Below are 23,366 nucleotides of genomic sequence, written 5' to 3' on the forward strand. Positions count from 1 at the left end.
GTATGGCACAGGGATCTGTCCAGCATGTGGCGATCCTTGTAGTAGGAAGGTGGCTGTCCATGGCGTATGTCTTTCAGATCAAGATATGTACGTGTAGCATGTCCAACATCACAGTGTTGCACATGTCTTTATGCAAGGTAGCCAGCATGCTGCATAGTGGAGGTGAGGATTGTGAAGGCTGGTGTCGCCCATCCACGCATGGCCAATACCTCTTAAAGGTGATATGTGATCCGATATCGGTCACCCGAGTGCTGAGTATGCCTGTCCAATTATCTCCATGCTCATGGATGGCACCCTGTCATAACATGGGTGCCTCGTATGACTACCTAATAGGCCTGGAGACGTCACCAGCTCAGAGAGGTGAACTGCACAGCACCATCCCTTACACACAGTGTCCATAATGTTGACCGCTGCCTAGGTGGTAGTTAATGGGTACAGGGTTATTCACCTAATGGTGACAATGCTATTAGCAGCTGTCAGATTGTGCACATATGTCATGCACCTCACCCACAAAGCCCATTCTGTATGTTGTCCACAACACTGAGACAGCTATGGCTCCTAGGTCATGGCCATTCACATCCTTACATACGCAGATGCCTCCCATTTGTCTGTGTGGTATGGGCTACAATGAGAGAGGGGAGTACAAAGCATTAACCCTGTTTTACTGTAGCTGCCACTGGTGTGATATGCACATGTCACTCAGACACCTTTTGTAGTGTTGCTTCTGTCAACAGGCCACTGGTAGAACACTCCTATGACATACGAAGGTACATCTAGTATACTCAGTGTAGCTGGAACACAGTATGGGTGATGATGTCCTATGACCTTTCACAGGTATGCTATGCAGTGTGAAATCATCCGTACTGTCAACTACATCTGTACTGCTAACATCTACGTTGCTAAAGGTTCATAGACTTGCAGACCATACTCAGCAGGGTAATAGTGCAGTGCCTCCAATTATGACTGGTGTCTCCACTTGTGGGTTTATATTATCCAACACCCTATCTGTATTGCATATTCATGCTCAGCACTTGTTCAGAACATGTAAACACTTCATGAGCTACTAATTAGTATAGCACCCATTCCAACTCATTTCCTACAAGTACACTGTTTGTCCTTACATTTTCAGCTTGCTTACAGTACAACAGCTGTTGTACACACATACCTCACATATCTTGTGAGACATGGTTGAATATACAGGCATGTCCAAGTGTCACTTACCAGTGTTATTGCCTGTCTATATGATGAATATGGCAAACATGAGGGAATAGAGCAATTGTCTCATGTACACAGTCAAAGCTCACCTCCCAACATACAACACTACAGCTTGTGGGAGATGTACATATGTAGCCATGCTGGGGGTAATGCTCTCTCCAACCCAGACTGAACCTGACATTCATGTGGGGATGTTAAACATTTGCAACACACCCCACTCATCACATAGTCTCACTAGATCTCCACCAGCACAGGTCACACATAGTATGACTATGACATTTGTAGAACTTCTCCATACTCTCTGTATAGGCAACAGAGGCAGCCCCCATCACCAAACACAACACCAATTACCTATAGCCCACAGACTCATGTGTGCCCATCAACTACAGCCAATAGGGTGTTATAACATACCCAACACACCAGTCATAGGTGACTCTGTAGGCGGTCACACTGATGTCCCACTCAGCAGGCTACACAAGGCAATAGTCGCTTACATCTGGCTGTTGGGTAACAGGATCCACAACATAACCTATGCACCCATGCCACACCTCACCAGGTACAATTTGACTGTCATTCTCCATGTTAGTGTGACTGCCCTGAGATGTAACTTCCTGGACTACATGTACAGGGACATGCAATAGCTCTCCGGTCTTGTAGTCCAGAAGGTATCGCCCAAGCCCTGACAAGCATTCTGCATTCATCCAGACTGATACCGCTGTACAACGACTGAATGTTTCACTTCAACAGTTGCCTATGCTTCTGCTGTAATTCCAGAGGCATCCAGTATCTGTCTGCTTTGAATGACATGGTCAAAAAAACACGATGCTTTGGCACAGATGACCTGCACCTGTCGGCCCTGGAATTACAGATAACATGTAAGGCTCTTGCTGCTCCTATACTGCCTGTCTTGGACAGTTTCCAATAACATATTCACCACCAGAACAGGAACAGACAAGCAACACCTGGGGTAATGTTACTCAATGCTTGACATCTTCATCTCTAATGCACTCAGGCGAGGCACTCCTTATAATGGACCACTTCAATATCTCTGCAGTGACTGGGACCTGCCTCTAGGATCCGGAGAGCACACCTGCACTGACAGGTTATACGCAGACCACACCTTTCTGTCATGTAACCAGGACCGGAACACCCACGGCAGAGGTGTGTCCATATTTCACAAGGATGTACACACCTCCAGGCTGGTTACTTAGCACAATGCATCAGAGGTAATCCATGTGCAACTAACTGTGGCCAGTACTGCTATACACATTGTAACTTGCTATGGATTCCACACCATACCCCATGGTTACTGGCCCTCATTTCTTGGTGTACTGGACAGTAGGGTTCAGACAGGAACTACTGATGTGAGACTGACACTACCCCACACTTAACTGGGATACCTACTCATGTACCGACACATTAGGCCAACACTTTTTGGGATTCATAACCTCCACTCGGCTGGATCAACCCATACACACCACCATCAAGGCCAACAATATCCTAGACATGGACATTACCAACATGTGACTGGTGTTCCACACCTTGGGTTATCTCCTCATTGGTAGTTTCCGAACGTATGTTAATCACCCTTGTTATCCACATCCCTGCACCACACCCTTCACGGAATACACAGTACCTGATTTCTACAAGGCCTACTTCAGATGTCTTATGACAGCTGTAGTAAACGTCATGACTCCCGTGCAGATGGACAATGTACTTATAAACGCTGAAACATACACCAGTGCATGTCATTAGCACTTACACGACTGCATGGATCATGCTATTCCAAACAGAGCCATGATGGTACCCACCAGATAATGGACGCCACTCTGGGGGTCCAGTTTCATGGACATAATGTACAACAAAAGGTGGAGGCTGTTGCAAAGTGGAGTACAATCCCATGGGTGGGGTAGCTCACTGCTCAGCTTCAGTAGGAATCCGGGATCCCTTATCACATCCTCCAAAGCTAGCTACGTAAACATTACTGTGACACATTCCAAGGACTACCACAAAGCATTATGGAGGTATGTCAGTACTCGATGGCAATACCCACATCTGCTCTGACATACAACGGTTAGGCAGGAACATTACAGAAATGACTGATATTGGCAACATCCTGGCAGATACGTTCAATGCTAACTTTACACCCTTTCACTCCCTATAGGGCCAAAATCTATACAGGAACAACACAGAGTCCCTGTGGTCACAACTATGCAGTTCCAACCTGCACTCTCTAAGGCCTGGAACACAGACTCCATGTGACCGTCCAACATCCCAGGCTGCGATTTATACAAACCTCAGAACGACATGGCTCCCCACTTGACCACCAGATTCACTAATAGCCTTGTATCAGACATTGTGGCCCCTGAATGGTGCACAGCAACAGTTATCACACTCCACACAGGTGGCGCCACAATGAACCAGAGGGACTATTGCCCTATATGCCTGACTGGACTGTTCTGAAAAGCTATGGGGCACATCATCATGGAGGTCATTCACAGAGACATTGGTGGGCTCCAGACCTTTGATGCCACCCAGGTTGGATTTGTTAAGGCCAGACCATGGCTCCTACACCTGTTGGACTCCTTTGATACAGTTACCAGGGTAGTCGATGATGGTAAGGGGGTCCACACAGCCTATATTGCCCTCTCATTGGCTTTCAGCACTGTTCTCCATTTTGGTATTGACAACATACACATCCAACTGCACATCGACCCCTACGTCTTGAGATGTTATGCAAAGTGGCTCATGGACAGGACACATACAGTGAGGGTAGCATACCATATTACCTACTGTAATTCAGTTAAACTTGGCGTACCACAGCCCTCGGTCATAGGGCCCCTCATGTTCGGTATATGCTTCCCTGAGGTACAGGCTAGCACAGAGGGACTTTCCCTGAATACGTTTCCAGACAACTGCAAACAAGGAGCCATGATTTATCCACCAGCTGATACAGACACCCTCCATAAGGGTGTCACTGTGATGGATACCTGGTGTCGATAATATGGCCTCAAGCTGCATGACACAAGGTGCATGGACATCCCCTTTGGATTACACCAATCAACCACTGACTATCACATAGGTGGTAGTCCCCTTCATACATGTGACATTATACGGGATCTTAGTATACATGTATATAGCACCCCACTCCTTTGATAACCATATTGCCAATGTGGCATGGATATCCTTCTACGTGGCCACCCTTATCTGTAATGGGTTTGTAGCTGGAACAAAGGCACCCGTTGTACCTCTATACTCCTGACGTATGACACACGTTCAAGGGTACAACACCCCTTTTGGGGTGTACCTTACAGAACAGCAACGGCTTTACATACCACAACATTAACACACCATGAGGATTATTGACATCCGAAGGATGACGTATGCGGCACAACTACAGACACCACAACTGTACACATTTGCATACTGCATACTCAGGGGTGACCTCTGCTGAACATACAGGGCCCAAGTCCACAACAATATTGATGGATATACTCCAGATAAGCAACATAAGCAAAAGCCACTGAGAGCAACATGCTCATGGATATGTACACAAATGAAACGATGAGTGGGACATGCTTGAGGGATACATTCCTGAACCAGACACTCACCATGCTTTGGAACATGATTCCTATGTGCATCAAGCAGGGACACTCACTAGCACTATTCATGAGATACATCGATGGGTGGATGGGAGACACACATGTACGCCAGGGATCACTGCAGTGGCTGTACTGTACACAGGTGCAGGTAACACATGGCTCTGCTGTTCACAGACACAGGACACTAACCTAGGGAGGTGCCACTATTGAAAACACTGTAGTTGGGCTTACAAATGGACTTGGCCAGACAGCATAGTACCTAACTATGAAACTGTGAAGCTATTACATGTCCTTTGTGCATGGATAATTGAGTAGCTCTTCCATTTCAATTAGCTATCATGCTGTTACAGTGTCCTGTGACTACAAGCCATATGTATCCTTTTATTGTGTATTGTACATGCCAATAGACATACATTTGTTTGCATGATATAACAGTTATGCCATGTAAAATATCTGACATATCTACCTACAATACTGTACATTACACATATTTTAAACATTATCCCATAATGCAAAGCATACTTGCACAGCAGGACCACCTTAGGCATGTTATTCTCGTTATATGCCCATACACATGCCTACTGTGACAGTATATCAACATATACTATCCCCTGCTATGGCACGTACTTGTTGGACAAACCCTACCACTGATGGCGGGTGGTGTGGGATTGTTGCATTTAAAGCCCTCATGTAGCATCCCTTGTGGTGTATGAGATGTTTACCTTGTGGCCCACAGCAGGACACACAATTTCTACAAGCGTTACTATGCTCAACAAGAAATCACTACATAATACCTTTTCCCACTTTATGCATTGCGTACACTTTAATTAATACAAAACAGGCTCTACATACACTAACATACTGAGTGTTCTACATACCTTGTTAGAGTTCCGAGACTTTGTAAGTATCTCTCTTACACCTTTACTGTTTAAATGGTTCTATGGTATAAGCATATGGTTTGAATGTATGGCAAGACATCCTTATATACGTAGATACCTGTAACATGTGGTATCCTGCCACCAATTGGTGTTCCTGAGTAAATTATTACATGCACATCAGCTGTGCAGCTACTCCATTTGCCAATTACATGGCAACAGTGGGGTATAATTGAATTCTCCACTTGGGTGTTGCCCTTTTGCCCTACCTTCGGGGAGGTATGTGTTTTGTAGTGAGGAATTGCAACTGCTATTTGGAGAGACACGGATATTTTGAATTCATGTCCCCTGTGGATTGTGTGTGATGGCTAGAGTATGTGGTTCTACATGTGAGTGTACCTGTCATCTCAACCGTCTGATAAGGGACTATTGCAAAAAAAACCTGTAACATCGCCGTCTGTTTCATTATACAACAGCTACAATTGCACATGGCGCCATGTGTCTCTCACAAGGTATGTTAATGCTTCTGCAGATGTAATTGAGTGAGTGGATGTTTGTGATGTTATTACAGTCTGTGTTGCAATTGTTTCGGGTGTGGGGGAGATGTAGGTGGGTGTACATAGCATATACAGGTTTGTGGGGACTGCATTTATACATATTCCATATATGTGTGTGGGCTCCTTCCCTAATTGAAGACCTATCATTTAGTAGACTAAAACTATGGTTGTTGCGGGCTTATACATTGAGCCATTGTTAATTGGTTCCTGTATAGCATGCAGGTGAGGTTGATACTTCAATACCTCCGGAAATTCATCTCAGATGCTCAGGTAAGAGCCGCCCTCTCCAAAGCAAAAAACACAGCATCAATGGGACCAGACGGTGTCCCAGGCTGTGTCCTACATGAACCCCAAGAAGAGCTAAACCCAAACATAAAACTACTGTTCAATCTCAGCCTTACTACAGGATATGTACCCAAAGAGTGGTGTACAGCAACTGTGGTCCCTCTCCACAAAGGTGGTTCCTCAACGGATCCTGGAAACTATCGCCCCATAATCCTGACTAGCTTGGTCTGCAAAGCTATGGAAAGAATCATCATGGACCTCATAAATAAAAATATTGGGGACCTACAGACACTGGATCCTACCCAGTTCGGCTTTGTTAAGGGCAGATCCTGCCTCTTAAACCTGGTTGATTTCTTTGAAACAGTCACCAAGGCCATTGACGAGGGGAAGGTGGTCCACACAGCCTACCTGGACCTCGCAAAAGCCTTCGATACAATACCCCACTCGGGCATTATAGATAAGCTCACCAGCTTAAATATAAACCCCTATGTCACTAGATGGTTAGAATTGCTGGAGCCATGTCAGACTCCAAACCACTTACAAGTGGCATCCCACAAGGCTCAGTCCTGGGACCTCTCTTGTTCGGTATATATTTCTCGGAGGTACAGGCCAACACGGAAGGACTGTGGCTGACCAAGGTCGCAGATGACTGCAAACTGGGCACCATAATCGACTCTCCAGCCGACACAAGCATCCTCCAAAAGGGCCTCATAGAAACAGACAACTGGTGCCAGAGCCATGGCCTCAAGCTAAACACCAAAAAGTGTATAGTCATCCCCTTTGGCAAAAACAAAGTGCCCACAAATTACCACATAGGTGGTAATCCATTAAGTACAGAAGAAGTAATTAGGAACCTGGGGACCCAAGATGATAGCATTCTCTCATTTGACAACCACATGGCCAAATTTGTTAGGAAAACATTTTATATAGCCCACCTAATCATGAAGAGATTCACATCTAGATCAGGGGAGGTCATCGTGCCTCTTTACTCATCCCTCATCATGCCCATAATTGAGTACAATGCCCCTTTTGGGATGTACCTTACCAGACACCTGCAGCAACTGGAAAGACCCCAAAAGTACCTCACCAAGAGGATCAAAGGGCTCAAACAGATGCCATATGCTGCCCGGTTAAATAAACTCCAGCTGTACTCAGTGGCATACCGCCTGTTCAGAGGCAATCTGTGCCTGACGTATAAAGCCATGTTCAACCCGGAATTAATGGACATGCTGCACCTCAGAAAATCCAAATCCCATCGAGCTACACGCTCGAGAGACTTGAACCTCAGCACCGAAATAAATAGGACATGCTGGAGGGACAGATTCATAACTCAGAGGCTCCCTTCACTCTGGAATAAAATCCCAGTCCAGGTTAGGCAGAGTCCCTCATTGACTCTCTTCAAGAGGAATCTTGATGAGTGGATGGGAGATCGTAGGTTTACCCCGGGTATCACTTCTGTGTCACTGTTAGACAGAGGCACAGTATACTAACCTCAAAAAAGGGCATAGCAAAATTAATTTAAAATGGGTGGCGAAAGTCAAACACATTCTGGCTAGGCTTATAAATGCCCTAGGGCAGATAGCCTAGTATAAACCTATGAACCTATGAACCTAATACATCGATATGTAAGGGAATGTTACTAAATGACAGCTGTCTCGTGTATTTCTGTCACAGATATTTGCACTCGTTGCAGTTGTGTTGGTGACTGAACCTCTTTGGCATGGGTTGCCACCTTTTCAAATGGCCACAGTGGAACATTTGCAGGACACACATCGGTGTTTACAGGCCGACACATACCCACGGCCAGTACACAGGATAGAATGTACTTTTATCCTAAATACATACTTATTCTTGTAGCACTTTAGCTACTTATCATGTTTCATGTAACATTTACATATTTTAGATACAGGAATAACTATTTAATGCAACTATTACATACTATATGGGACATAATTATGTCCTACAATCTCGGACATTTGCCCTTTTTAATATTTGTTGTCAGGACACAACTGCCCAGGGAGGGGCTGTCCCTCTTAAAGTGGGACAGGTGGTAACCGTATGCATACGGCCAGCTATGACCACACCTATGGTAATGATCTACCTCCGAGTTAGCACTAACAGACACACTGTGCAAAGACACACACACACACACATTACAGTCCCACGGAAATGCACATGGCACCCTCAACACACACTTATACAGACTACAGCAATCACAAACACAGTTGAACACAGTAGCTACCTGGACCGCAGCTCCGGCAGTGATAATAAATGTCCCTTAACATTGTGATAATATTACTCGTGATTCTAGTTTGCCGGTACTGTGGTCTTTCAGTCTTTAAGCCTCATGATTGCAAGTGTCGGTATGTGAAACATTCGATAGTTGGCAGTATCCTATTATGTACCTCCATGGTTGTGTATATGTTTATATATGCTTTATATGCTTATAAATGCCCTAGGGCAGATAGCCTTGTATAAACCTTTGAACCTATGAACCTAATACATCGATATGTAAGGGAATGTTACTAAATGACAGCTGTCTCGTGTATTTCTGTCACAGATATTTGCACTCGTTGCAGTTGTGTTGGTGACTGAACCTCTTTGGCATGGGTTGACACCTTTTCAAATGGCCATAGTGGAACATTTGCAGGACACACATCGGTGTTTACAGGCCGACACATACCCACGGCCAGTACACAGGATAGAATGTACTTTTATCCTAAATACATACTTATTCTTGTAGCACTTTAGCTACTTATCATGTTTCATGTAACATTTACATATTTTAGATACAGGAATAACTATTTAATGCAACTATTACATAATATATGGGACATAATTATGTCCTACAATCTCGGACATTTGCCCTTTTTAATATTTGTTGTCAGGACACAACTGCCCAGGGAGGGGCTGTCCCTCTTAAAGTGGGACAGGCGGTAACCGTATGCATACGGCCAGCTATGACCACACCTACAGTAATGATCTACCTCCGAGTTAGCACTAACAGACACACTATGCAAAGACACACACACACACACATTACAGTCCCACGGAAATGCACATGGCACCCTCAACACACACTTATACAGACTACAGCAATCACAAACACAGTTGAACACAGTAGCTACCTGGACCGCAGCTCCGGCAGTGATAATAAATGTCCCTTAACATTGTGATAATATTACTCGTGATTCTAGTTTGCCGGTACTGTGGTCTTTCAGTCTTTAAGCCTCATGATTGCAAGTGTCGGTATGTGAAACATTCGATAGTTGGCAGTATCCTATTATGTACCTCCATGGTTGTGTATATGTTTATATATGCTTTATATGCTTATAAATGCCCTAGGGCAGATAGCCTAGTATAAACCTATGAACCTATGAACCTAATACATCGATATGTAAGGGAATGTTACTAAATGACAGCTGTCTCGTGTATTTCTGTCACAGATATTTGCACTCGTTGCAGTTGTGTTGGTGACTGAACCTCTTTGGCATGGGTTGCCACCTTTTCAAATGGCCATAGTGGAACATTTGCAGGACACACATCGGTGTTTACAGGCCGACACATACCCACGGCCAGTACACAGGATAGAATGTACTTTTATCCTAAATACATACTTATTCTTGTAGCACTTTAGCTACTTATCATGTTTCATGTAACATTTACATATTTTAGATACAGGAATAACTATTTAATGCAACTATTACATAATATATGGGACATAATTATGTCCTACAATCTCGGACATTTGCCCTTTTTGATATTTGTTGTCAGGACACAACTGCCCAGGGAGGGGCTGTCCCTCTTAAAGTGGGACAGGTGGTAACCGTATGCGTACGGCCAGCTATGACCACACCTACGGTAATGATCTACCTCCGAGTTAGCACTAACAGACACACTATGCAAAGACACACACACACACACATTACAGTCCCACGGAAATGCACATGGCACCCTCAACACACACTTATACAGACTACAGCAATCACAAACACAGTTGAACACAGTAGCTACCTGGACCGCAGCTCCGGCAGTGATAATAAATGTCCCTTAACATTGTGATAATATTACTCGTGATTCTAGTTTGCCGGTACTGTGGTCTTTCAGTCTTTAAACCTCATGATTGCAAGTGTCGGTATGTGAAACATTCGATAGTTGGCAGTATCCTATTATGTACCTCCATGGTTGTGTATATGTCGTTGACCTATCTATATATTTGCAGATATAGGTGAATCTGTATATATCGACAAATATCTCTCTATCACCCTTTCTATCTCTATTTTATATATATATATATATATATATATATATATATATATATATATATATATATATATATATATATATATATATATATATATATATATATAGAGAGAGAGAGAGTGAGAGGGAGAACACACCTTTCATTGTGTACATGTCGGTGTATACTGTTTCCTGGACTCCACACATTTGTGTTTTAACCTGTCACAATACACACCTGCTGTTGGTACATCTCGGGTAGCTTAGTGTTAGGTGATTGTGCACATGATTGCGTGTTCTACTCCTGGTAGTGGTCGTTTTACCCTTCAGAGCAGGCACTATTAGTACAGGGCTGAATAATGCTAGTTTCACCTGTTCTGGACATCGTTGACCGTGATCTGCACGATATTCAGCAAAGCTTAACCCTGTTTCGTACATATCCGTATATTCATGTTTAAATGACACTTACCAGCACTTGTCAATGCATAAACCCGCTAACATGTGCTAAATCTGATCTGATGACCTGCATCCAACATCCATTATTTGTGCCTTCGGGATTACGTAACGTCTCTTGCAGGACGTGGAACTGGGAACATGCACGACAGTCAGTGCATTTACCACTTGGGCATCTGGGATTTGTACATGTGTTATGGTGTTTTGTATGTGGACTGTACTATGGTTGTTACTCCATACTGCAATCAAATGTGTAACTCAGTTAGTTTACATATGGATGAGACCTATTAATGGTATGTCCAAGTTATGTTTAATGGATGTGCTCCAGCACTAGGAATGTATGTCACAGTGAGCCACACACTATAATGTGCTACACCTTCACACAACCATAGGTGGAGCATGCTGGGGTAACAGATACCTGTCATGGGTACTCCCCATGCTTTGCCACTACATCCCTGATTACATTATATGGAGCCCCTCATTAACACACCAGGGAATCCATGCAGAGTGTGTGGGGAACACTGATTACACACATGGATCCCGCAATTGGATCTGGTCAACTGAGGGACAGTTGCTTAATCGATGTGGTGGCGACAGCAGACACTATATGCCTTGGCTGATGAATGGCCTCTGACAATCGGGCATGTACCTACCGATGTACCTAAAAACCTATACATACAGTATCAACATATGCTGTTAGGTGCATGTACTGTTCAGGTGTTGACATTCCTTGTTCCAATAGCTGTTGTGTGTGCAATGGTTGAGGGCTGCCTATGTAGGATCCACACAGTAGGCCACCTATACATTACAATTTACAGGTGGTCATGTGTGTGTGCCATCCAGTTTACTGTGTGTGCAGGTGCAGAGATGTGCCAGTCCAAAGGGGCCTACACTGTCAGTGTATGTGCTATACATTCCCTCTTTGCCAAGGCATGGGCATATTGGGCATGCCTCCGTCTGCCTACTGGGGCTGGCACAGGGTGTTCATGGTTTGAATCCCTCTGTGCCTGTGATGGCCTTGGCAATTGCTGTGGGCTGTGAGGGTTTTCACCATTATGATGTCCCTGCTGCAGCTGTTTCCGCAGGATCATATTATGTAGCATGGCACATACTATGAAGATGTGGGCACATGTGCCTGGAGAGTACTGCAAGGCTCCACCAGATATGTCCAAGCAACTGAACTGTGATTTCAGCATCCCAAACACATGGTCTATGATGGTTCTGGTTTGTGTGTGTGCCTCATTATGGCGTTCTTGCATAGGTGTGTGTGCATTTCTGATGGGAGTCATCATCCATAGCTCCAGTGCATAGCCAGCATCCCCCACAAGGTGGCCATGTGGGATGTCCCCCCTGACAAATACCTGATACAGCTGTGAGGCATGCCAGATGTGGGAGTCATGGTAGCTTCCAGGGCTGCCAGCACACACATCCATGATAATGCCCTGGGCATTGCATACAACCTGGCAGTTGATGGAGTGGTATCCCTTGCGGTTTATGTAGCACCTACGATGCTCACTGGGTGGTGACTTGATATGTATGTTCGTACAGTCTATCGCACAGAGTACCTCTGGTTAGTGTGCCACATGGTGGAAGTGAAGCATATTGCTGGCCAACTCCTCCTGAGTTCGGGGGAAGTATATATGCTCATTGGCATGTGGTAACATGGCATCCAGTAACTGGTGTAGTACCCTGGATGCTGATGCCTGTCAGATCCCCATTATATCTCCAGTTGGCCTTTGAAAGGTACCTGTGGCTAGTATTCTCAAGCTTACACATACCTTTGTGTCCACTGGGATGGGTTCCCCTCTATTGTTTCTGGATCTCAGGCGTGGTCAGCACAGCTCAACTATTTGCTGTAAGATGTCCCTGTCCACCCTGTAATGTTTTACTATCTCCAGATCATGTAGCCCCTGGTAGGTTACCCTTGGTCTGAACACTCTTCTCCTCCTCCGGGGCCTGTGGTGGTTGTCAGCATCATCCTCCACAACACCTTCAGTCTCTAACACATGGTGATGAATCACAGCTATGGCAGCTCCCAACATGTACATTGTAAAAGTTCCCCATCTATTTACACCAATGGTGCAGTGTTTGGCAATACACAGGTGTGTGTGAGGTGCCTTCACACTTTATACTATTGTGCTTTGAACACTGATGATGTCATAGGGCGTGTATGTACAATCGGAGCTACAGGGTATCTTATGTGTTTTACCACAGGTACTGCTATTGTGGTGCCTTTGGTGTTGAATTACATTTAGCTGCCGTGGATTACCTCTTGCCCTTCCCTTAACATTTCTTAACATTTCCCCTCCCATTTTCTGCCATGCATCCAGCAGCCTGCGTTCTTTTGTACTTTCCAAAACCTGACATCTTGCAAAATGTGTTATATGGCTGATCTACTGCAGGTTTGCTTTGCTCTGCTATGACAGTTCTCTTTTCTTTGCAATCTGACACCTCCCCTATCCTGTTCTGCAGGTTGCTGCGAGCAGACTTGTTAGCTGCCTTCGATTGCCCACTGTGAGTTAATAGGTGTTATTTCCTCAATTGTACTCCAATTACCCTACTGTGGTATTTCCTTATTTTCTTCCCCTAACCTTCCCGTTTGAGCTATGGTGCACAGCGCGTGCATCCCCTTTCTGGGTTTCGGCCACGTTTTCATCCACTTACACATGCACCTTCGGGCACCTTATGTGCTCTCAGCTAAACGATGCTATACTTACATCCCCACCCCTATCCTGCGGCTTTGCTTAGCAACGGGCAGCCCAGATTTGCATTGCTCCAATGTGCTTACAGCTACAGTGGCACACCCCACTGCTGATGTCATGTATACCTCCAAACTCCTCCTCGGTGTTGTAGCGTTGCACCATATGATACATCCTTAGTCCGGCAGGACATTTGCGATTCATTGTTACTTGCCTCATTTGCATAGCATTGGCTACTAATTCATAGTTACGGCGCTGAACACTGCGCAGACCCATAGCAACCCTTGCAGCTTGGTTGTGGTGTACCATGCATACCATTGCGTATTATGGTGAAATCATGATTTGTATTACATTGCGATTTTATGACATTTGTATATATTTTACTTGTGTTTCCATTTGCGCACACATGCCCTGCGGTTGTACTTTGCGTTACTGTGGACATGACATTAAATGTTGTTTTTTAGGTGTTGTGCATCTTTTCTTATGCAATTGGCTGTATATTTAGCCACTGGCATATGTTAACTTTGTAATACATGAGTCTGGTCCGCTTTCATAGCTCCGATGTTCTGTTTGGCAAAATGTAAACCATTTTTTTTGGTTTACATTTCTGTGGGCTTACGCTATGCCTGCACCACTTAATGAATAGCTACATACCTTCATTTGTATGGTGCAGTACTGCGCATGGGGTAATTAGCATACCTGAGCCGAGGGCTGCACAGATCTGGCGTACGCTGGTAGTGCACGTGGAATTGGATCGTACCTGAATCGCTCAGTGGCCATATTTGGTATTATACCGCCTACGCTACGCCTGCGCCTGGAGCAAGCTTCATGAATCCTGGGGATTGTCTCTGTTGTTCCATAGCTGCAATAACAAGACTTGCACATACCAGCTTTTTAGTGTGAAATTGTAGTACTGTGGAGATTGGGGAATTTACACTTTCCCCACTTTATTGTGATCTCATAGTTAATATATATATATATATATATATATATATATATATATATATAATTAGAAGGGGTGCATGGAAGGTTGCCCCAATATGTAGACATCAAAACATAACTTCCAACAGGATGGAAAATATTGTCTCAGTTGTTCCAAAGCTGCAATAACAAGACTTACATAGCAGAGATTGGTTCCCACTTTCTGACTAATTTGCACATTGCTGGACACTGAAGAACTTTTAAAGAATAGTTGCTGCTTATGATTTCTTGGGCACTTAATATGAAAGGAGCAATGTATCATATGTATGTTTCTTAATCTCTTCTGAACTCTCTATATGTAGCCCATCTCCATTAAAATATTTCTCTAGTCTTTGTAGACTGCCTATTATATATCAGAGGAAAAATTATTTATTTATTCTAGATCTGATCTACCTTAGTATTTACCCCTTTTTCAGAAAAATAAGGTTACCCTTAATCCTTGTTTCTCATAAAACTCTCTTTTGGAGATTTATTAACAGTCCTAGTGCAGGCTATCTGACTTTTGCTAAAAAAGGCCCTGCTCTTATGAAGTGGTATTTTATGATTCAGAGACATGATAGGCACAATGAGAAAAGACCTCATTATCACCTAATTAGCATGTCTCTGAATCGCAGTTCTCCTTCTTCTTCTTTTGGCTTTTCCTGGTTAGGGGTCGCCGCAGCGGATTACCCGTCCGCTCATGATTGGCAGTGGAGTTTTACAGTGTCGAGTTGACAGACCGCAATTTGCAGATCAGCACCTTCCACAGTAGTTATCTGCACCCTCCACATTCTATAGTCAAGACTTGGTGTTTAATAATCCTCCCAGTCCCTGTTAAGTGCCATTATGGCATATAAACAGTATTATTGGTGTCTAGTGATTTCACATTCACAGAAGCAACATAGTGCTGAAGTACTTTCCCTTGTGTCTAGTGATTCCACACCCCACAGTCTCCATAGTGCTGCAATACTATCTCTGGTGTCTAGTCACTTCCCCATCCTCCAATCTCCTTGTATTGTAATATTATCCCTGGTGTCTAGTCATTCTCCCATGCCTCAATCTCTATAGTGTTTTAGTACAAACCCTGGTGTCTAGTGATTCCCCCATCTCCAATCTCCATAGTGCTTTAATACTGTTCTTGGTATCTAGTGATTCCCCCAACCTCCAGGCTCCATAATGCTGTAGTACTATCCCTTGTGTCTAATGATTACACCTCCCACCCCCAATCTCCATAGTGCTGTAAGTGCTGTTATGGCACAGGAGTCATATCCTTCATGTCCAGTTATTCCCCCATCAGTACTTCCCATACATGTTTAAGTGTTGTTAAGCCACTAATCTTGTGATGTAATCCCCTGGAGGCTAGTGGTCACCCTCATCTCTATAGTACATTCACTCCTGCTGGCTAGTGGCCTCACAATCCCTCTATTACATTAATCTCCAGTCGCTAGTGGTCCCCCCACACAATGTTGCAAGTTATACTCATTAATTTGGGGGAGTGAAGTATAACAAACACCCCGACTCAACCTCACACACCTATACACATCAAACCAAACACACACATGTGCACAAACACACACACACACACACACACACACACACACACACACACACACACACACACACACACACACACACACACACACACACCTCCTGATACATACTTACTCACACACCTCCCTAGTACCTACCTCTTCCACAATGGCTATGTTCACTACCATGATGCGGTAGGGATGTCAATTCTAATCGCCAGTGCTTAGCTGGTCTATGACTTGCCTGGGCTGTAAATGCCTTCCAGGAGGTGGTTCTGGGGAAGAGACCACATGGCTATTTAGCTTATGTTTCTCCTCTGGACTGCTTCATTTACATGTAACATGTTCTCAGAGGTAGTCTTACATGGTTCTGTATGTCTTCATGTTACAGCACTGTATTAGGTCTTTTTCTTAATTCATAAAGGTTAACTGTGATGTTTACACCTGGTGTACACATCACTGTAACTTTCAAGAATCACCCCCACCCCCTCCATCTTGACAAGTCTATTACCTTCTTATTATAGCTCTGTGCAATAAGCTATTTTTTTTTAATCTTTGAACACTATGTGTCTGGCTATAAGGCATACTTGGCCCTTAGATGCATTCCAAGAGGAAGAGATAAGACAGGACAGAGGTACAACACTCTTATTAAATTCTTAATAAAAAAAACTCTTGTCCCAAGTCATAATTATGTTTTATCTAACTTGTTTAATGACAAATGATATCCCTAAAGAAAGTCAACACCAAATAGAAATTCACCTTTGTTCCTTTTTGTGTAGGGGAAAACGTGTTGCTCAGCTTTACTTATGTATGGTTATTCTTTAATAAAATGGTTTTAATTATTAGTTTCTTAATCACTGGAATAGAAAAACATTAAATGAAAGCATAACAAACTTTCAAAAAAGTATAAAACTCAAAGACAAAAAATCAGGACTGTGAATTTGATGAGGGTCAGGCAGCTAACATCAATGGACATTTTTGTTCTAAGCAGTACCACTCCTCGAACAGATTTTGGGCAATGGTCTGTAAACATCACTCACTTCTTCCCTTAGTGAAGCCAACTAAAGTATAATATACTCACTCGACATTATTTCATAGGTTCATAGGTGGTTACTGTGCTATTAACCTGAAGGTCTTTATAAGCCTAGCCATGTGTGCCCAATATAATACTAAAGAAACCCAACACAAAAGATCTTGCCTAAACTCAAGATCTTAGTTAGCAATGACTGCCCATATCTAGGAGGGTCATAGGTGAAATTCTCGGCAGTAATTTGTGGTTTTCTACCCAGTCATCCAGGCTACGCTTAAACAAGGTCATAGAGTGGCTTTATTTGATGTGAACTGGTAGCCTATTCCAGAGGAGTGGCAACCTCTGAGAGACATATCTGTCTCTCCAGCAGGTCCTATTTGTGTAGCAGGCCAGATTAAGGTCCCTGGAGCGGGTGACCCTTGTCCCATTTGACTTGCAGACGTGCAGCATTTCCATTAGGTTTACATCCAAGATTGCTCCATAGACCAGGCAGAAGTCACCTTTAAGTAGTCTGTATGCTACTAAGTTCAGTCATAGTGACTTCAGTCTGTCAATGTATGACGTGCTGGAGACCCAGACTTTTCTTGGGTAGAAATCTCTGAGGTCTCTCAAGTTGCTGCAGGTGCCTGGTAAGGCACATACCAAAGGGAATATTGTACTCAATTATTGGCCTGATGAGGGTCAGGTACAGGGGTGTTATGACCTATTTTGCTAATGAGGTGTGCGACATAGAATGCCTTCCTTACCACAGTAGGCACATGGTCATCAAAGTTTAAGCTACACTTAACTTGCATTCCCAAGTTTCTCACTATTGAGTTGTTACTTACAGTGTTATTATTTATATGATAGTCTGCAGGGATATTGTTTTTCAGAATGGGATGATAATTTTTTTGCATTGAGTTTGAGTCCATGGCTTTGGCACCAGTCATTTGTTTGTGTAAGTCCCTCTTGAAGTATACTGACATAATTTGGTGACTCAATCATACCAAATTTGTAGTTGATAGCAAACTTAGTCAGCCGCAGCCCCTTTGTTTTGATCTGAATCTTTGAGAAGTATATTCCAAACATTAGGGGGCCCAGCACTGACCCCTGTGGAATCTCACTGGTAACATGTCTGCTGGTTGAGATAAAGTCTCCAACTCTGACTGTGTGTGATCTGTCAGTGAGCTAGTTCGTAATTCACCTGATGACATAAAGGTTGATATTCAACTGGGAGAGTTTTTCAATGATACCCAAGTGCATGATTGTATTGAAGGCCTTGGTTAAGTCAAGCTAGGCCGTATGCACAAATTTCCCTTCTTCTATGGCTCTGTCAAAGAAGTACACCAGATTTATCAGGCATGACCTGCCTTTGAGAAAACCAGACTGTGTCGGATCAAGGGTTTGGAGATAACTTTTATCTTTTTTTTTTATAAGATCCATGATAGGTTCCTTGGTTCATAGGTGTGTACTAGGCTAATGGCCCTGGAGTCTTTACATGCCTAGCCCATAGGATTACCCTGGCATAGTGCCACCTGACCTTAGTTCCCAGTGCCTCTGTCAAGTAGAGACACTGAAGTGATCCCCCGGGTGAATTTTCTATTTCCCATCCACTCATCAAGATTTCTCTTGAACAGGGCCAGTGAGGTGCTCTGTTTGACATGTATGGAAAGTCTATTCCATAGCATGGGCAGTCTCTGGGTTATGAACCTGTCCCTCCAGCACTTTCTGTTGATTGTGGTAATGAGGTTGAGGTCTCTGGAGCATGTGGTGTGAACGAATTGGGACTTCGTTAGATGTAGCATTTCTAACAGAGCTGGGTCAGACATGGCTTTGTAAGTCAAGCAGAGATCGCCTCTAAGTAGGCGATATGAGACAGAAAATAGTTGGAGTTTTTTGAGTCTGTCCATATAGGACAAGTGTTTAAAGGAGTACAACGGGTTTCTAAAAAGAATTCCTCAACTTCCCTGCATTTTTCCTCCCTATTTACACGTTCCTGCATAAACAAACAACAAAGCATCGTTTAAAACATTTCAATTCCCCTCACTTTTCTGAAACAAGCCTACCTTAGCGTACAGGGATTGTTTCCCTTTCAAAAACATTCTCTCGCGTTTCAGTTAAGCATGCTGGAGTCTCCCAATTACTGACATCATCACGGCCTGGCAGTGGAGGTATTTTTTTTTTTTTTTTTAATAGTTCCCTCCCCCGAAGTGACATCACCGCAGCCGGCCTCGGTCAAACAATCAAACCCTCCCATTCTGTGATTTCACAGCTGCCTTGTCCTTCCCCCAGCCTTTTATGTGCTAAAATAGAGCTGCAGGAGGTAGAGAAGTTTTTTTTTCCTGTCGGTGTTTCCAGTAGGCATTATTTTGCCAAAGGAACCTGTTGCGGGAAGCTTTGCTGTTAACAGCGTTTTTTCACCGATCTGCTAAATTGGTAAGTCAACATTTTTTTTAAATCCCTAAAGTTGTAGCTGAATTTCTTCTGCTTTTGTTTTATTTAGTAAGAATAAGCAGTTTAACTTTCATAGCTGTATTTAGAAACACGTACATGTGTTCTTGGTTCGTGAGGCATGCAGTTAATCTTAATCTTGGAAAAATTAACTATTAAGTATGGGCTCTCAACCTTCCTTCTTTGCAGTGTTGAACCTTACCGCCCACAAATACAGAACACCACCTAATGACTTCAGTCACACTTAAGTAATTGTTGTTTGCTGTGCTGCCACGTGCAGATAGGTCGTGTGAGAGTCTGTGTTCTGGCAAAGTTGCTGCCGTATACTTTGAGCGCGAATTTTGAAGAGTACTTTCCCCAGTGAGATAAAAGAAGGGCTAGCAAGTTATTTGGGCATTGCATCGAATGTTACACGGACTTGTGTTAGTGTATTGGCATTTTCTGTTTACACATACCAGCGACCGTTGTGCAAGGTCAAATTTGAACATAGTATCGAAATAGAAGGTGGCCTTGCATAGTCAGTGTAGTCTCATCTCTCCCTTCAAGTTAATGTGTGTCTAAAATATGTTTTATAATATAGGTGGTATGTTGACCATATCTCGACTTCTCCCCAGAGAGTAATTACCAAAAAAAGTACACGTAATTGGAAACGTTTCTGCTAATCCATCAGCTACACTAAATTGCTTCTTACAGACTTTGTCTAAACCAGTGCTACTGAGTGTGGACCATAGACTTGTGCCAGACTACAAACTGACTGTTACCGGTCCATGAGATTATTCTGTTGCTGCATTTCTTCACTTCAAAATATATTTCTTTATTTTTAAAAGCAGAAATAAAATGTAAACGGCCAGCGGAGCTCTTTAGCTAGGGTTTCAATGCAGAATGTTGGAGATGATTGGTTAATTGCACTGACCTTACAAAGGTCAGGACAGTGCATTTAACCAATCAATTTCAGCTTTTTCATGCTGTAGTAGAAAGCCTGCAAATATAAGAGTGACTTGATGGTCTCTAGCTCATTGGGAAGTAGCTGCTGGAAAATATGGCAAGTGTTTTTTTTTTCCCCTAGTCGTCCTCAATAGTGGATTTAGAGGGGAATGTATGAGTTTCAAAAACGTGTTTTTTGTCTCGCAAAAGTACTGCAGTCACTCTAAACAGACATTTGAGTTTCGGACTTCATGTTCTTTAGCAGATTTCGAAGTGCAATTTCTTTAGCTAAGCGGTTGAGAGGCCAGAGTTAGTTCGCAGTGGATTGACTTGGTTCTGGCAGCAGTGAGCTGAAATGCAATTTGGGTCATTATTTTTTGCACATCTGATAACTTGAGGTATATATAGTCAAACAAGTGGAAGTAATTGATGGGTATTTTTTTGTGTGTGCGCGCGCAGTGGATACTGCTTTTAACTGTCCCCGATCATGTCTCATGTTTTGGTGTATTGCTCAAAAATTTTTTTTTGGTAAATTGTTGCAGACTGTAGTCCCTAATTAAGGACAGCTATGCATTTTAGTTTTTATATCCTTTAAAAAATGGTTTCAAGTGAAAAACTAATTGTCTACCTCTGCCTTAACGCACCTATTTGGTGCAGTCATGGTAGTCGCATTGTTCAGATAGAGACAAGGTGTCGAAAATCAAGAAGGAAATCAGCCAGTAGGTGTGCTTTCTTCATTGCCTGGCATTGGGTACTGTAGTCCATTTTTTATTTCATGTTTTATAGAAGTACTAATATCTGGTCCTTCATGCACTGATCTAAGGCTACTCCTCCATTGAAGCTTGTCTACCAGCTTTAGGTTTTCCTAACGGTGCTGCCTGTTTATTGCTGGTATCTTTTAAAGGTTTTGTAAAACCTTCCTTGGATGTACCTTTCTGTTGTGTACCCTAACACTTCAATACTTTGCATCTCGTGTAACTCTGCCTGGTGGCCATCACTTCTGCAAGAAAATGAGTTGCAAGCCTTGTACATGCTGATGTGGCTCTAAAGTTATAAGTGTTCAACTTTCATTTATTCCCAAAGCTAAACAATTGGAGATCATTAACTTAGTGGCCTTTTAGTGACCCAGACAAGTGTGATTATTTATTTATTTTTTTCCATGTTTTATTTGCTAATTTACACCTTCGATAGTCTTCCTTGATCTCCATGCACTGACACCTGAGAGTTTGGCTTTTCCAGTTAAACTAGTTACCAGATTGGATGTGTTTTTTAAATAGATCAGTTTATATCACTTTTTTTCTCAATGTGTTTCAAATGAAAAAAAAAAAAATGGGATTGGTGGAAAATTTCTGTTTTGGCCCCTAAAAGAGACAGAGATGTTTTTGTCCCTTACTCATGGCTGTATTCTCTAAGTTTTGGATGAAATATCTCTGATACTGACCTTGGCTGTTTCTCTGAGGTTAATTTTGCATCTGTTTGACTTCCACAAAGACCTAGACTCCAACTCGTCTTTTACATTATAAAGACCTTTTTGGTCCTTTTCTTTCTTTGGTTTTCTGTTCTGAGATGAAGGTTCACATGGGGAGATTTACTTGGTATTTTGGAAAAGCTTACTTTTCCTTACTTTTATTCATTTCCTTGTTTTGGAGAATGCTGTTTATGTGGTTGTTGCCTCAGCTAGGTAAATTGAGATGAGCGTTGTGGGTTATCAGCCTTACCTGGTCTTTGTTTTTATAACAAGTTTCACTGAATAGTAGTCCGTATTTCCTGCATAGGGTGGATACTGAGATTATTTTAAACTTGGGTCCTTTACCATTTTTTCTCGCATCACTCTAACCAAGGAAAGTATTTTTTCACTGCATGGGTGCTCAAAAACAACTTGTGTATTCTGGCCAAGACTAAACCCATTTTATAACATGGTCTTCTTTGTGGGCCTGTGTTGCAGTCCTAACTTATTGGCTGCACCTGTTGTCCAGTCTGGATTTTAGATAGGTGACATCCATGATGATAGTCATCGTCCTTTACAAGTTTGACTCTGGAGAGTCTGTTGCAGTTCCCTGTCTTTGATTGCTGACCATACTTGTCAGCCGACATCTAAGAAATTGAATTCCAGGTATGAGGTGTGGAAGTACGTCTGCTATGGAGAAGATTACCAGGTGTGCCTTCAAGCAGCAAGTGAAGCATAAAGACTTCCACATCCAGTTTGTTTTCTATATAGCCCTTATATATATTATGTGCAGAAAGAGTGTACAGCAATGTGCGATTTTTATGCCATCATTTTCATGAACCATTTTGAAAACCTGTATGTTTAGAGTTTTTTGCACAGCATGTAGTCCTCTATAAAAGTTGTATAGATTTGATTTTTATTTGCAAGGGTGAGATTGGCGGGTTCATGGATGATTTAAATAAGAATATGTTTGGTTTGCTTTGGTTTGCAGTTTACTTACAAAACTGATAGAAATGTCATGCAGTTTTTGGATTTGGAATTTTTTTGTTTCCAAAGGGGATTATGTCCAGTATAAACTGTTTTTTAAAGAAACTGCAGTGAACAATTATTTAGCAGCACAT

Source organism: Protopterus annectens, chromosome 4.part0 (assembly GCF_019279795.1).
Source record: "Protopterus annectens isolate FY-2018-M chromosome 4.part0, PAN1.0, whole genome shotgun sequence".
Lineage (NCBI taxonomy): Eukaryota > Metazoa > Chordata > Ceratodontiformes > Protopteridae > Protopterus > Protopterus annectens.